The sequence below is a fragment of the Myotis myotis genome, unplaced genomic scaffold (assembly GCF_014108235.1).
Source record: "Myotis myotis isolate mMyoMyo1 unplaced genomic scaffold, mMyoMyo1.p scaffold_m19_p_8, whole genome shotgun sequence".
NCBI lineage: Eukaryota > Metazoa > Chordata > Mammalia > Chiroptera > Vespertilionidae > Myotis > Myotis myotis.
Genome location: NW_023416390.1, coordinates 1,834,377 through 1,850,855, shown reverse-complemented (window position 1 = coordinate 1,850,855; position 16,479 = coordinate 1,834,377). Strand labels below are relative to the sequence as shown.

Genomic DNA, 16,479 nt, shown 5'->3' with positions numbered 1-16,479 from the left:
TCTTTCAAGGTTAAAGTTTTTGTTTTTTTAATCTAAACTCTGATGAAATCATCGTTCACATAGGAGCCATAAATCATTTTAAAATCCAGCCCCGGCCAGTCCTCTCAGTGGTTAGAGCATCGGCCTCCAAGGGAAGGGTCATGGGTTTGATTCTGGTTGGCAGTACGTGCCTGGGTGCAGGCTGCATACCCGACCTCCATACTCTCCCCTTCCCTTCCACTATCTCTAAAAATCAATGGGGAGGAAGCATTGGGGAGGAAGGTGAGGATTAACTCACTCACTCACTACATACAGACAGACACACACACACACACACACACACACACACACACACACACACATGTACCCGGCAGCACTCATGGCAGTGCTGCGACACCACAATATCCTGTGCAGAGCCTGGGTGCAGCAGAGGCAGCCCTCTGCCCTCCCCCAGCCTGAGCCACCCCCCCCCCCCCCACCCGCTGGCCAGGCCCTTCTGTGTCCTGAAGACCAGAGTGAAAGCCCAGGGGAGGGGGCGTGTTGGAATTCTCAGTCGCCTGAGCCATCTCTCCCAGGGACCTGGTGGGTGTCCCAATGCACTTCCACAAAGGCTATATGCTCTTTTAAATATATTTCCATCGATTTCAGAGAGGAAGGGAGAGGGAGAGATAGAAACATCCACGATGACAGAGAACCATGGACCGGCTGCCTCCTGCTCGCCTCACATGGGATGGAGCCCGCAACCCGGGCCTGTGCCCTGACCGGGAATCGAACCGGCACCTCCTGGTGCATAGGCCGGGCTCTGCCTTCTGTTTTGATTGTACACAGCAGCACTGCACCTTCCCAGGCCCGTCGTTTCGGTCATGTCACCGAACACTGGTACCCACGGCCTCAGAGGTAACTGTGGCGCCATCCCCGAGGGGACAGCACCTGTGGGGAAGCGCTCGGTGCCTTTGGGAGACAGAACAAGAGTCTGGCTGCTCAGCTCCGGCTCCGAAGGCTCGATGGATCGCATCCTAAATTCATAAAACGTATATTGTTTGAAGATCCAGTTGATCTACAGGCAAAGCCACAATCTCGAAATCTCACTTCAGTGTCAAATGTCCTGCCTTTTTGTTGAGATTGAAAGGATTTTTAAACTTTTATTTGAATCTCCTGCGTTCGTGTCAGCGGGTTTTAGACTGGAATTTTGTGCAGGAAGCCCTTACACTTCATTCTAGCCATCAGCCGCTGCCAGTGCGCACAGACTCGCCGTTTTATTCATTTCGTAAACTTTTGCTTCAAGAGCATTTTCTTTCATCGAGGGAGAGAGCGGAGAGAGAAGTGTTCCTCCTCCTGCCTGGCCAGCAGCCCAGGGAGAGACTTCCTGGATGCCAGAGCATCTCGCAGTGTCCCTGCTTCCCTGGGCGGAAACCGGCAGGAAATCTAATCTTTAAAAGCAGCTTCCAAATATTTACAAGGCGGGGCCTTCCCTGCTGTCTGGGGAGGGGGGCACCCCGCCACGCGCCCCCAGCGATGCCCTCGGCCTCAGGGAGCGGGCCTCTGCTCCCCCTGCCTCTGCCATCACCAGGTCCTGTCTTTCACTTCAGCGGGACCAGGGGGACCAGGGGTTCTTTAAGTCTGTGGATTTCTACCCGCCCTCCCTCCCCTCCGAGCTGCCAGGCCTTCCTCCTGGGAAACCTCTTCCCCTCCATCCCCATCCTGACAATGGGGAGCTTTACACCAGCTCCGCGCCCCCCAGCGGGCAAAAGAACAGCATCCAGGAAGCTCCCCGCCCTGCATTCTGGGAGCGGCTCCTGCAGAGACCCACCCTTCCCCATGGGGCTCAGATAAGAGTCAGGGCGCTGTTTACTCTTTGCTGTCAGACAAAGACTCTCCAAACCCATTACTTGCTGCAGAAATGATTAGCTGGGCTGCTCCGGCCACCGGCTAATCTGGACGGAACACCTGCTCCCCTTCCCCACCCTTCAGCTAAACCGCTCCCCTTCCCCAGACTCCTGAACCGTGACCGCCCTCCGCTGGGGGCTCAGCCCTTCCTGGGGAACTTTCCTGAGAATAGGCTGACCTCAGGGCCACACAAGTGTGCTCTGCAGCCTCTCTGCACCCGCCCTGTGGTCCTACCTCCCCAGCCCCTTCTTCCTAGCCTCCCTGACTCCTCACCAAGGACGCCCTTTCCTCCCAGCTTCCAGGGTGAGGGGCATGTCTCCAAGGCAACCACCGCCCCTCACTGCAGGAACCTGTCCAGGAAAAGTTTCCCGGTCCCCACAGCCAGGTTTGTTCTTTAGTTGATGCTCCACTGGCTCAGAGGCACAAAGGTTTCTGGCAACTGAGCCTCAGGCTACTTTTCCAGGCTCCTTCACGGAAGGGATCTGCACTGTGGACAGAAGGGGCCACATGCTGGCCTGACCAGCTCAGGGGAGGCCTGCATGGCAGTCTTGCAAACTCAGACCTAAAGTCACCACAAAGGATGGTGTGAAATTAAACTGTAACTAAAGCAGGTATGGTGGGCAGTTACGTCCTAGGCCAGTATCTTCACTGGCAAGGTCAACCTTTACCTTCACTGAGCCTATCTGTCTTTTTGCATCTATGATAACACACCCTTGACATGTCTGGGTAACTTGTAGCTTCCCTGTTTCTGGAGCCCCTGGGGCACAACCAAATGTGCTCGGCGCCAGGACAAATACCACAAACTCCTTCATTATCATGTTAATTGATCCTGCACCCACCTAAGTGTGCGTCCATCATTTTACTTTTTATCCAATCCCAGGGGTTTCCCTGCTTTGCTTTATCCCTCCTCCTTAATCTATCACCAATAAATTTCATGTAACCCACCTACATCCCTCCTTTGATTGCAAATGTATAAATACAAATGTAACCCCGCCATTCTCCGGAGCACTATCTCAATTCCTTGAGGCTCTGCTTCCCGGCATATGTGGACAGTTTGGCTCAAATAAACTCACAAAAATTCCTTACAGGTTTCCATGTTTTTTGTTGTTGTTGTTGTTAACAGCACTAACAAATGCTTTCATCTCATCATCAAATGGACTGCAAAAAGGATGGCTTAGAAAAGCAACTTAATCCGTGTTTGTAACACTTTGTTATCTTTCCACCCCTGCTGGGTAGCTGATTTACAGTCAATACCTGTGGGATTACGAAGTGAATGGACACACGAGTTTCTAAGACAACATGTGTTGTATGGTAACACACACACATCGTAGCTGCCGAAATTTGTTGAAAATGTGTCATATGAAAACTTAAGCTGAAGATACTCCCAGGGTTAAGAAGTGCTCCAAGGTGGCTCAGGAATGAACAAAACTATATACTCTTACCTTCTACACACGGTGCATAGGATTATGTTATACAAATAAAGACAATTTACTTTTTCATCAAAGAACACATTTATACACAAGCCTGCACTAGCCATGGTCATTCTCTGGCACAAGGAATAGTTCTGCTGGATAGAAGAAATCTATTGAAACCCTGTAAGTTAGAGGGCAATTTGATTAAAGTCGTGCATATTTTCAGGCAAAAATTCCACCGACATGAAGTCATCTCTGTGATTGTTTCAATACCAGACATGAAGGGAAAGCTGACTTCCGTGGGAGTAGAGCGGTATTCTCTGCCTGGGGTAAACTTTTCATAGAAAAGGGGCTCAATGGACAGTACCTCACAGGGTGATCAGGCATTCCTAACTGGCATTCCTGCTGGGGAGTCACACCCCAGGCAGGAAACTGCTTTAGTACAAGGGGTGTCTTCGCCTTGAGGGAGCCCTGCCCATTGTTTCGGGGCATCTAGGTGAGCACCCCTTTGAAAGAGATGGTCAGTACCCTCAGGAGAGCTTACAGTCTTGCTAACTACCCATTACCCAATGCCCTCCCGGCTCAGTTTCCGCCTTAACTCCAAGGGCATAAAACAGTGATGGCGAACCTATGACACGCGTGTCAGAGGTGACACGCGAACTCATTTTTTGGGTTGATTTTTCTTTGTGAAATGGCATTTAAATATATAAAATAAATATCAAAAATATAAGTCTTTGTTTTACTATGGTTGCAAAGATCATAAAATTTCTCTATGTGACACGGCACCAGAGTTAAGTTAGGGTTTTTCAAAATGCTGACATGCCGAGCTCAGAAGGTTCGCCATCACTGGCATAAAAGAAGCTTCAAAACTGCCCTCCGGGAGCCTGGAGGTCTGCGCCCGGGCATCTGCCACCAGCTGGTTCAGATAAACTCGTGCAGAAGTTCCCGGTAGCTCTGGCGCTTCTTCCATCAACAGGAGGAAAGTGTCGGTAAAGGAGAAAATAGTAAGAAGTCATCCAGTGGCCCCAACAGAACATTCGGAAGGAAGGGTCACGGCTAGAGTTGTGAGCAGCGATATAAATGCGCGGCAGGCAGGCAGGCGGACGGGAGCAGAGCCAGGGCATGGGCAGGTGCAGAAGGTCCCCAGGGGGAAGCCCCAGGTGCCCAGCCAAGGACCATGGTGGGGGGCCTCGCCCCCAGGGTGACCTTCCTCCCCTAGCAGGTCACTGGTCATGCGGTTTGGACCCCTGCCCTTCCCCATCGAGGCCTCAGCTGTATTTCAGCTCCAGGCCCAGGAAACCAGCGAAACCAGCCCAGCCACCCCACGGCTGAGGTCCGGACCAGCTGCATTGGATAATGGCCTCCTGCCGTCAATATATGAATCTGGGTAGAAGGCTGGCCCCCTCCTGCCATCCTGCTCTATGCAGTCACCCAGGTACATGGGTCCCGGGGTGCATTTCCGGGGTGCTGTCTGCGCCCCTGCCCTCGAGTTCAAGAGAAAGCGGAGCTCAATGGAGACGGGACATCACACCTTCCAAACAACTAGGGCTTCTCGTCTAGGTCCCCCCAGATGTCAGTGCCCCTTTTATTCTTGTCTTTTGATGCCTCGTAGCAGCATATGTTTTCTACTCTTTTTTAAAGACATAGGTTTTATTGACTTCTAGATAGAGGAAGGGAGGGGGAGAGACAAAAACATTGATGAGAAAGAAACATCGATCGGCTGCCTCCTGCACGCCCCCTACTGGGGATCGAGCCTGCAACCCGGGCCTGTGCCCTGGCCTGGAATGGAACCATGACCTCCTGGTTCACAGGTCGACGCTCAGCCACTGAGCCACACCGGCCGGCTGAAATCTCTCCTATTCTTGTGAGTCAGATCCTAGGAGGTAATCTTGCCTCCTCCTTTATTGAGATGACAGCTGTCAGCCTTTAACACTTTCTCCTGTCCACCCCACTGGTCAATCGGGCACTTAAAGACTGAAATACGAACTCCCCGTCATTAATCTCTCTGCCGATTCTCTGCATCTTCTCTCTCATCTCAGAGGAACAGAACAGCCCTCCCCACGGCACTTCTGCTCTGTTCTAGCGCAATCCCAATTCCTCCCAATTCCTGGGAATTAGCACTCGCATTATCCTCACCGCGTCGCTTCAATATCAGCAGGGTGTAGATACCTCTTTGAACTTTCGCCACAAAGTTCTTGAAATCGTGGTTCCTCTTTCCACCGCATTTTGATCTATTTCCGAGGGAGAGCTGAGCAGTCAGACTGATGGGTGGGCACTGAGGGTGAGAGAAGGGGAGCTCGGGGACGACCACCACCTCCTTCCTATCTGAGCCCAGTGCCCTCTATTGAGAAGGAGACACGAGGGGAGTCAGTGTGAAAGGTGGGCCTAGGGCTCTGCTTAGACAGGAGGGTCCTGAGACAGGGCAGGAGAGACGTGAGTGACTGGCTGCAGAGAGGGGTCCGGCCTGGCAGGCGGAATAGGAGCAGTGAGATGATGTGTGAAGTGAACACCTCCTAGGGGATGGGTCAGCTAGAAGGTGGGTGTCAGAGAGGTGTGGTCACGGAGCCCAGGGCACGCCAAAGCTCGCCCATCAGTCAGAAGAAGATCAAGCTCCGAGATGGTTCAGTCCGAGGAAAACCAAGGCAGTGTGCGGTTCTGGTCCCAGTGAGGACTGTGTCCCTTCAGAGAAGACGAAGGAATATTGACTGACTTGTCTCCGGAGGGCCAGCCTGAGAAATGGTATCAGTTTCAAAACACGGAGCCCTGGCTGGTGTGGCTCAATGGTTGGAGCATCATCCTGTGCACTAAAGGGTCAAGGGTTCAATTCCGGGTTGGGGCACATACCCAGGTTTTGGATTTGGTCCCAGGTCGTGGTGTGTGTGGGTGTGAGGCAACCAATCGATGTTTCTCTCTCACATTGATTTTTTTTCTCTCTCTCCCTCTTCTTTCCTCTCTGTCTATAATCAATGAAAAACATATCCTGGGGTGAGGATTATAAAAAAAACATGATGGAGATTATCGGTGGCATCTGCATCGCAGCTTCAGGGTGAAGGGGCTGGAACAGCTTGCCTGGCGCTGGGTCCTGAAAGAATATGTGAGGACGAAGAGACAAGAAGTAGAGAAACTCAAGGAATTGTTCTACAAATGGAAACAAGAAATAAGACAGGACTGAAGGGCGACACAAACGGAGGGGACAGCCAGTCTGCTGGGTTCTGTTGCACCTGCATCTACGCAGATGGAACATTACTTAACGGGAGAAAATCGGTGACACAGAGCAGAGAGAGGATAAATGCAGGAACAAATCGCCTGAACAGGCGTAAAGAGGTACGTACGGTCAACTGCACACAGAAGTGGCTGTCCTTCGATAAGAGGGGGGGGGGGCTCACGCGGAACAGAAGGGAAGGCTGGGTCCCTGGAACCTTTAAAAATGGGCAGCAGATTCAGCGATAAGAAAATATGGAATTTCTCTGCTAACCGCACGTAGTTTATCAGGTAAGTAGGAAGCAGGCCGTCAGCTCCGAGAGAGGAGAATGAAGGGGTGCAAGGATTAGAGAGAAGAAGGGAGGAGGTGAGCGAGGGGGCGGAGAGGAGGGGGCAGGGAGCAGTGATCAGGGCTACCAGAGCAAAGGGAGGAAGCACAGCAGCTGATCTCCTAGGAATTTAAGTGCCCTGATGAGGACTGCAATCTAAACATGAGAATAATCAATCACCAGCATCGTATGAATTCGTGTGTGCCTGTGTGCCTGTGTGTGTGTGCGCGTGTGTGCCTGTGTGTGCGCGTGTGTGCCTGTGTGTGCCTGTGTGTGCGCGTGTGTGTGCCTGTGCGTGTGTGTGCCTGTGTGCCTATGTGTGTGCGTGTGTGTGTCTGTGTGCCTGTGTGTGCCTCTGTGTGCGTGTGTGCGTGCGTGTGTGTGCCTGTGTGCCTATGTGTGTGCGTGTGTGTCTGTGTGCCTGTGTGTGCCTGTGTGTGTGTGTGTGTGTGTGTGTGTGTGTTCCAGTCACTTGACCTCCGTCAGGGTGGGACTGTGCATAGTCATCAGGAGCTGGGACTTTTCCCGGCAGGTCAGACAGAAGGAAAAAGGGACGAAAGTGTCCTCACCAACTACCTTCCATGTATGGAAACAAGGCTTTCCTTCGACAGGGGTGCAGCCTCAGAAACCACGTCAAACAACTGTTCCTCTTCCTGGCATATCCCTCCACTAGAATCAACGGGGACGTGCCCTTCTCGTTTACTGTTTAGAATTCTTTCTAAATTGCCCATGTGATAGCTTGTCCACAATTTAACCGCCGCAGAGAAAGGTGCACGCCTGTACACGCCCACACGTCATGCTCTCACGCCTGTACACCCCACACCATCATGCTCTCACGCCTGTACACCCCCACACCATCATGCTTTCAGGCCTGTACACCCCCACACCATCATGCTTTCAGGCCTGTACACCCCCACACCATCATGCTCTCAGGCCTGTACACCCCACACCATCATGCTCTCAGGCCTGTACACCCCACACCATCATGCTCTCACGCCTGTACACCCCCACACCATCATGCTTTCAGGCCTGTACACCCCACACCATCATGCTCTCACGCCTGTACACCCCACACCATCATGCTTTCAGGCCTGTACACCCCACACCATCATGCTCTCAGGCCTGTACACCCCACACCATCATGCTCTCACGCCTGTACACCCCCACACCATCATGCTTTCACGCCTGTACACCCCACACCATCATGCTTTCACGTCCACACGTCATGCTCTCACGCCTGTACACCCCACACCATCATGCTCTCACGCCTGTACACCCCACACCATCATGCTCTCACGCCTGTACACCCCACACCATCATGCTCTCACGCCTATACACCCCCACACCATCATGCTCTCACGCCTGTACACCCCACACCATCATGCTCTCACGCCTATACACCCCCACACCATCGTGCTTTCACGCCTGTACACCCCACACCATCATGCTTTCACGTCCACACGTCATGCTCTCACGCCTGTACACCCCACACCATCATGCTCTCACGCCTGTACACCCCACACCATCATGCTCTCAGGCCTGTACACCCCACACCATCATGCTCTCACGCCTATACACCCCCACACCATCATGCTCTCACGCCTGTACACCCCACACCATCATGTTGTCACATCCACACGTTTACACTGAAGAAGGCTCTTGAAGGTCTTCCAACAGTGACGCGGCAGAAGACAAGCATCTTTATGCTGAACGAGGACTTCACTGATGGGGACCAATAAGTAAAGCAATGGGTTACCTTCAGACACTGTGGCTACGGACGCTGCGTCGGGACCCCCATCCCTCTCACCAGCAAGTCCTCTTGCCTCGTTTCTGCTCGACATTTTTGACCCTCATGGACCAGGAGTGAGTACGTCCGGGCTGGGAGCCAGGGTCCCGTGGCAGCTGCGGCCACAGAGCAGAGAGGGAGGAGAGCCAAGGCCACCCAGACCTGTGGCCACCCACAGGGAGCACCTGCATGCGTCTCATCGGGAAGATCTCTCCCTACCGGAAAGCCTGGACCTCACCTGTCTCTTCATATTCCTGGCCTCTGACAGAGAACAATTATGAGCTGTCCTCATTTAGCCCACCGGCGTGAGCGTGGCTCAGTGTGCGTGTCGGCCTATGAACCAGGAGGTCAGGGTTCTATTCCCGGTCAGGGCACAGGCCCTGGGGGCATGCAGGGGGCAGCCGATCAATGATTCTCACCATTGATGTTTCTCTCTCTCTCTCTTTCTCTCTCTCTTTCTCTTTTTCTCTCTGAAATCAATAAAAAATATTTGTAAGAAATGATAGTGAGCCAGAGAGTGAGAGGAAGACGAGAGTCCGCCGTTAACAGCCGTGAGCGGACCGACAATGAAGTGCCCCCAGCCGTGCATGTCGGAGCTTTGAATCTACTTCTCTCGGAAGCAGAGGCCCCACATCCTGCTGATGGCGGAGGACGTTCAGGGCTGCTGCCTGCAGCCAACCCATGAAAAGTAGCACAGCCCTCGCCGTGTGGCTCAGTGGACAGAGCGTCGGCCTGCGGACCAAAGGGTCCTGGGTTCGATTCCAGTCAAGGGCATGTACCCTTGCAGGCTCCTCCCCGGCCTGGGCCCTGGTCTGGGCACGTGCAAGAGGCAACCAATCGATGTGTTTCTCTCACACCGATGTTTCTCTCTGTCTTTCCCTCTCTCTTCCAATCTCCCTAAAAATCAATGGAAAAATATCCACGGGTGAGAATTAACAACAACAAAAAACCCACACAAAACACAACAAAACACAACACAGTAGTAAATGTTTCTTCCCTACAGACTAAGCCCCTACCCCGCCCCTGCTTCCCCTTTTCCAACCCCCTTAGCCATAGCCAACCCCACTTCTTTCAAAACAGCTTACATCTTCCTTTCCCCAAACATCATGTATGAAAGGTCCCGCCAACCCCAGGACAGGGCTCAGGCCTCCCCCATCCAGCCTGGTGGCCGTGGCTTAGCGGCCTGCCCCGGCCCCGTCGTCTGCTGCCTCGCGTCTGGCTCGATAAACCCTTCCTGTCAGGAAAGCCGGGGCCACGAGCGTTTTTGTTTGATCCAACGAGTGGAGTCATTTCCTTTCTCCCTCGGCCTGAATGCCCAGCGGAGAATGACAGAGGGCTGTAATTAGGCTGCTGTTTTCCCTCCAGCCTGGTTCAGAGAAAGACAATTGCAGGGCAGGACCTTTCCTACCACTGGTCTTACAACTTGGACCCTCCCTTGGCCTTTTCTCCCCTGGCCTTTCCTCCCCTGGCCTTTCCTCCCTGGCCTGGCACGCGTCATGCGTGACCCCCTCAGAGGAGGCACAGGGGCAGAGCACAGCCTCACAGGATTCCCACAGAAGCCCTTGCAGGATCACTCCCTCAGCATTCAGCCCAAGAGATGACATCTCGAGCTCAGTTGTGTTTCAGCTCCAGGCCCAGAAGAGCAGCCAGGTCAAGCGGGGTGACCCCATGGCCGACATCAGGACCAGACAGATGATGAATGACACCTGCCCGGTGCCCACCCATCAGTAGAGCCGGGGACCCTGAGGGGCACGCAGGACAGCTGGTGAATGGTCTACCGAGATCTTCGCTGGGGCCCCAGACTAAAGCTCTCAAGACAGAGGACTCGGCGCTCCTCCTGGAGCAGCCTGGTGCCCCCCTGTCCTCCCCCAGCTGCACGCCTTTGCCTGCCTCTCTTCTACATCCCAAAGGCCCTTCTTTGACCTCCGCATCTTGTTTCCTGAGCCCACGCGGCCCAGCTGGCTCACTGTTTTTACTTCTGTGACTTTTTAATAAACGTTTGCTTGTATCTGAGTCTTGGCTCCGAATTCTTTCTTAGCCCGAACTCAAGTACTGAGGCTGCTGAACTGAGGTCCAATCTTGGTAGCACTCTGGTGCCATTTCACTGGCTAACAGGTCCCAATTTCTATAAAAGCACAGATCCAATGATATAAAAACATTTTTGTAAATGTTTCCTAGAGGGGTTAACAATAGCAAAAACATCTAGAATAATAATCTTTAGGAAGAAATAATTTTATAGTGCAGTAATAATAGAAGCACTTATATTTATATAATAAGCATTTACATTTCTAAATATATAAATACTAGAGGCCTGGTGCACAAATTCGTGCACGGGTGGGGTCCCTCAGCCTGGCCAGCGATCGGGCCGATCAGGGACGTATCGCCCAGTCCCGATGGGGGCCAGCCAGCTGGGGAGGGACCGCAGGAGGTTGGCCGGTTGGCCAGGTAGGGACCACAGAGTGTGTTCGGCCCTCTCACCCAGTCCTAATTGGCTAGACCCCAGCAGCAAGCTAACCTACCGGTCAGAGTGTCTGCCCCCTAGTGGTCAGCGTGTGTCATAGTGACTGGTTGAGCAGTCAACAAAACGGTCAACTGATCAGTCAGACACTTACCATATTATGCTTTTATTATGTAGGATTCTTGAATTGCTCTCACATTAGTGTCTTGTATATGTGTACTTACATGCAGACTTCATTAAAAGAATCGTCAATATTTTTTAATTGTTCCATAAACAAATATTTGTTTTGATAAATAAATGGAAGACAGAAGTGAGAAATTTAACTTGAAAACGAAAGCAAGCATGTCTTTGGAAAGATCTAGCCATTTAATTTCACTGTTTTACAGGCAATCTTGCACAAAGGTATATTTGACATTTCCATTGTGTTACCACTTAATGCTATAATTTCTAATGTTCTTAAATATTCATTTACTGCTTTTGAAATACACCCACATCATTCTATTAATAAAATATTAACATCCTATCTACAAGAGCAAAAATGATACAAAAAGGAACTGTGGGTTACTTCAGGTTAGTGGTCCTCATGTCGGGGGCGGGGGGAGAGCAGGGTACCTAGCACTGGTGGTTTTAAAAAACATGTAAACAGTGTATTTATTACGTTCCTAATAGAAAATACAAGACGTTCTATCAAATCTTGGTTGGCAAGGGCTGTTAATGATCCAAAAGCATATACGGACAATAAAGTGAGAAATACTTTCAAGTAACGAGGGTTTGAGAAGTTGACAAATGTGTTGGGGAAAACAGTCTCCTGACAACCTTTGGCATTTTTAAGATCTAACGAGGAGAATAATCTCCTTACTTGGCATGTTCACACCATGGAGCTGCTGCAGGCCCAGCCCTGCCAGGCCCGCGGCCCCGGGCACATGCCCCCTGGCTCCGCTCTGGGATTTCCCAGCTGCTGGTCTGGTGCTCCCTGTCCTTTCATCATCCTTGACCAAAGGGGAGTCAGGAAAACATAAGCCTCAGCTTTAGGGACACCGGACAGGGAGGAAATGAGTGTGTCTGGGAATCACACGCGGTCGGTCGCCAGCCTTCCTTCACTAGGAAGTAAGTGGGTATCAGAGAACTCGAAACACTGTTCATGCTCCAAGTGTGTACACGTGCCCAAATAATGCGAAGACAGTCACCCAACTCTACACATCTTCATCTTCAAGTTTCTAAAATCTTACTCCACCCATTAGAGAAATATTGTATTTTAAATGTTTTTAATATATTTTATTGATTTTTTTTTTTTTTACAGAGAGGAAGGGAGAGGGATAGAGAGTTAGAAACATCGATGAGAGAGAAACATCGATTCAGCTGCCTCCTGCACACCTCCTACTGGGGATGTGCCCGCAACCAAGGTACATGCCCTTGACCGGAATTGAACCCGGGACCCTTCAGTCCGCAGGCTGACGCTCTATCCACTGAGCCAAGCCAGTTAGGGCTTAAATATGTTTTTATAGATTTTTTAGAGAGAGAGGAAGGGAGAGAGAGATAGAAACATCAATGATGAGAGAGAATCACCAATGGGCTGCCTCCTGCACGCCCCGCTGGGGGCTGAGCCGAGCCCGCAACCCAGCCACGTGCCCTGACCTGGAATCAAGCCTTGACCTCCTGGTTCCCAGGCTGATGTTCAACCACTGAGCCACACTGGCCTGGCCGAAGTATTGTCTTAAACATAATATTTGCTGTTATAAACTGAGGCCCATCTGCCTTTGCTCTACACGAACACTTTAATGTGTGTGTGTTTTGACGGATACATTTCTACACGCACAGAATGTGGATGTGGACTGCGCCGATGCACCTGGAAACGGACTTCTCCCCCCAGCACATCTGAGCAGACAGAGCAGAGAAGCGTGAACGCAGGAGGCAGGGTGCCTACGCCCCAGCGACCTTCTCCAGAGTGCACAGCAAACCCTTCATAAACGCTGTTTCCAAGTTGGTGCTGGGAGTAATAAGGACAGAAGCCTGGGTTAACGTGCACATTTTTTAAATTCTGGGAATACTGGCAAAGTGTAAACACACTGAAGTGCTGGACCCCGTCCACTTACCTCGCCTTTCAGAGCCCTAGAGCACCAGTGTCTGATGATGAAAACACGGTACCTGCACCGTCACCGGGAGGCCTGCCGTGGTGGAGGTGGAACGAAAACTTTCTTTGAAAGAGAAACGAATCCGGGGTTTTCCCAGCGCTTTCTGTGTTCCTGTTGTTCTGTTAACATTCTGTTCTCGTAACCAAACCGTGTGTGGCCATGAGCAGCGGGATCGTGCCTCTCCCATCACAGGAGCGCGCTCCCTCTGCGGGCTCAGGGCGCCGTGGGGAGTCGGACCGCCAGCCGGCGGCACCGGCCAGTCAAGGAGAGCCCTGCTGTGACTTCCCTCTGAAAAGCATCGTGGCTTGGAGATCACAAATTTTAGCAAATGCCAGTAGAGAGCTAGCTCTTCAAACATTTCAAATTGAGAAATCACCCATCAAAATACAAAGTGGCCCTGGCTGGTTTGCCTCCGTGGATAGAGCGTCGGCCTGCAGACTGAAGGGTCCTGGGTTCAATTCCATGTGCAAGGGCCCATGCCCGGGTGGTAGGCTCAACCCCCAGCAGGGGGCGTGCAGGAGGCAGCCGATCCATGATTCTCTCTCATCGTTGATGTTTCTATCTCTCTCTCCCTCTCCCTTCCTCTCTGAAATCAATAAAGATATGTTTAAAAAAACCAAAAAAACAAAAAAGCCCTCTCTGCCTCATGGAGTCAGGGCTTCTGAACCTCAGAGGAGCCCACCTAGCTCCTGTCGGCCTCATTCAGGCAACGAGAGCGATTCCTTAGAACGCTCAGCAAGTCCCCTACCCGCATGGACCAATCGGGAAACATCTTTGGCTTAGAAAAGAGATCTCATGTCCCGATATCTCCCATTTCTTTTATAAGTAAAGCATTCCCAATTGAAGAGAGTAAAGAAAATGATGGTAATTCATCTTAGACTAAAGGACGCACTGATTTTAACTCTTGAGGAAAAATATATAACTGCATAACCACATCCTATATAATAAAAGGCTAATATGCAAATCGACCAAACGACAGAATGACCTGGTCGCTATGACACACACTGACCACCAGGGGGCAGACGCTCAACACAGGAGCTGCCCCCTGGTGGTCAGTGCACTCCCACACGGGGAGCGCCGCCCAGCCAGAAGCCAGGCTCAGGGCCGGCAAGCGCAGTGGCGGTGGCGGGAGCCTCTCCTGCCTCGGCGGCAGCGCTAAGGAAGTCCGACTGCCGGCTTAGGCCTGTTCCCTGCAGGGTGCCAGTTGGCCATCCCCCTGAGGGCTCCCGGACTGCGAGGGCGCAGGCTAGGCTGAGGGACTCCCTCCCCCCTGAATGCATGAATCTCATGCACCGGGCCTCTAGTTCATATATAACGGTTCTGAAACCACTCCTTTATTAACAATGAAGGAGTCACTACCAAATGTGTGCAGCCAACCAGTTCCTGCCTCTGCTCTTCCAGCCCCTGTTCTCCCTCTAATTCAAAACACGGACTAAAGTGATTCAAAAATATAACGTAACTGTGAATCATTTCACTGTATGACACATGTTGAATGCTTCAATATCATTCATCAAGAACCAATAACAATTAAATGTTTAAATATTAAGATGAAAACAGTAGACAACCAACAAATGGGAAAGTCCCTACTTTATTGAAACCAGGATTACTTCTGTCCTATTGTGTAAATGCTAAGCCACCTGGTATAATAATGTCAGAAATACAGCGCAAGGTCCCTAAAATATATTTCTTAATTGTGTGGTGATCACAATGTAATACGTATTTGGGCCACTTCCTTTGCACCGTGAATATTAGTAATATTATTTGGGGGAATCATCGATTTGTAGGTATACATATCACAGTTATTAGACCAAGCATGTCAAACTCACGGCTCATGGGCCGCCTGCCTCATTTATTTGGCCCGTGTTAGCCTTTGAGGTTGACATGCTTGGGTTAGACGTAGAGAAATGGAATTAGCTGAAACCTACACGTATACAATTAGAAAAGGAGAAGGAAAGGAAAGAATCAGTGAAGAGAACAGCGTCCTAAATGCCCGAATGAATGAAAAAATGAACAAACTCGACAGGGGCCATTTGCGCCGATGCTATCCTCGACTTCCTTTTAAGTTCAAGCCAAACCAACCTCTCCCTGCACTTGCCAATAACGTGGCAATAATTCATTTGGCCATAGTCTCCAACCTCCCTCCAAAGCATTATTTCTGGGCATAATTCCAAGACTCCCAAGCTAGTGTCGCAACGGGAATTGCTGTTCAAACCTTCGCATGAGCAGAAATGTATGGTCATTTGGGAAATCTATAGCAGAAATACCCGTTCTCATTTCCTGGCTTTATTGCTGTGCTGCATCCCTTGAGCTGCTCTCCCCGACCCAAGGGCACAGCGGCATCTCCCAGCGCTCACGCCGCCTGTGTGCGGAGTCCTGAGTCCGCTATATGCTTAGTGCTGGAGCACTGTTACTAGGAGTCCATTTACCATCCAAATGGTAATTCACCGTTAGTCACTCCTCGTCATTTCTTCCTTTCTCCTTCCTTCCTTCCTTTCTTCCTTCCTTCCTTCCTCCCTCCCTCCCTCCCTCCCTTCCTTTTCTTGGTAATTCTCACCTGAGGATGTTTTCCATTGATTTTTTTAAGAGAGTGAATGGGAGAGAGACAGAGAGAGAAGCACCGATGTGAAAGAGCACGTTGGGCGGCTGCCTCCCGCACGGCCCTGACCAGGGTCAGGGATCAAGACTGCGACCGAGTACGTGCCCCTGAGCAGAATCAAACCGGGACCCTGGGCCGCTGCTCTACCCACTGAGCCACACTGCCTAGGGCTCCACGCAATCCCTTTAGTGAGAAAAACACACAGATATACCGGGAAGGCAGGCCCAACTGCAAATCAAAGACACGCTCCCTGGGGGAGGACAGGAATACAAGGAAAGTGACAGGTGAAGACAGAAGGGAAGGGAGTGAACGCGTCTCCTGCGCCCGCGGATGCGTTACCGCGTGACGAGGGAGGAACGGGGGCTGCGACAGGACTGGCACGTTGCCAGGTGGGTGTTCTGCTTCGCTGCAAGCGGGGAGGTGGGGCCAGGAGACACCGCTGGGCCGGAGAGCGATGTGACTCGGCAGCAGCCACTGTGCGCCTACTTGTGTCCGGCCCTGCAGTTCATTTACCCGGAAAGGAATGAGCTGAAATTCTTCCTCCTGCAGGTTTCCTGAGCTCAGTGGTGAGAGAGGGAGACACGCTCGGCGGGCCCCACAGTCTGCGGTGCGGACTAAACAAGAGCAGGTGAGCAGAGTGGCTAGAATTCCTTGCCTCCGCCTCATCTTCGGGGCGCTCTGACGCGTTGGTGCACCCTA

The 16,479-nt window shown here is 51.6% G+C and overlaps 1 protein-coding gene across 10 annotated transcripts in view; it reads right to left on the bottom strand.

Annotated features, from left to right (window-relative positions):
* The window catches only part of GULP1 (GULP PTB domain containing engulfment adaptor 1), a 154,569-nt gene that overhangs the window by 53,160 nt on the left and 84,930 nt on the right, over nucleotides 1–16,479 (bottom strand). Inside the window, exon 1 of one of the 10 annotated variants that reach the window (XM_036320267.1) lies at nucleotides 5,448–5,581. The exons of the other annotated variants lie outside the window; for them this stretch is intronic. The gene's annotated coding sequence lies outside the window, so the exon portion shown is untranslated. Of the gene's footprint in view, nucleotides 1–5,447; nucleotides 5,582–16,479 lie in introns of those variants that run through there. 10 annotated transcript variants of the gene reach the window in all.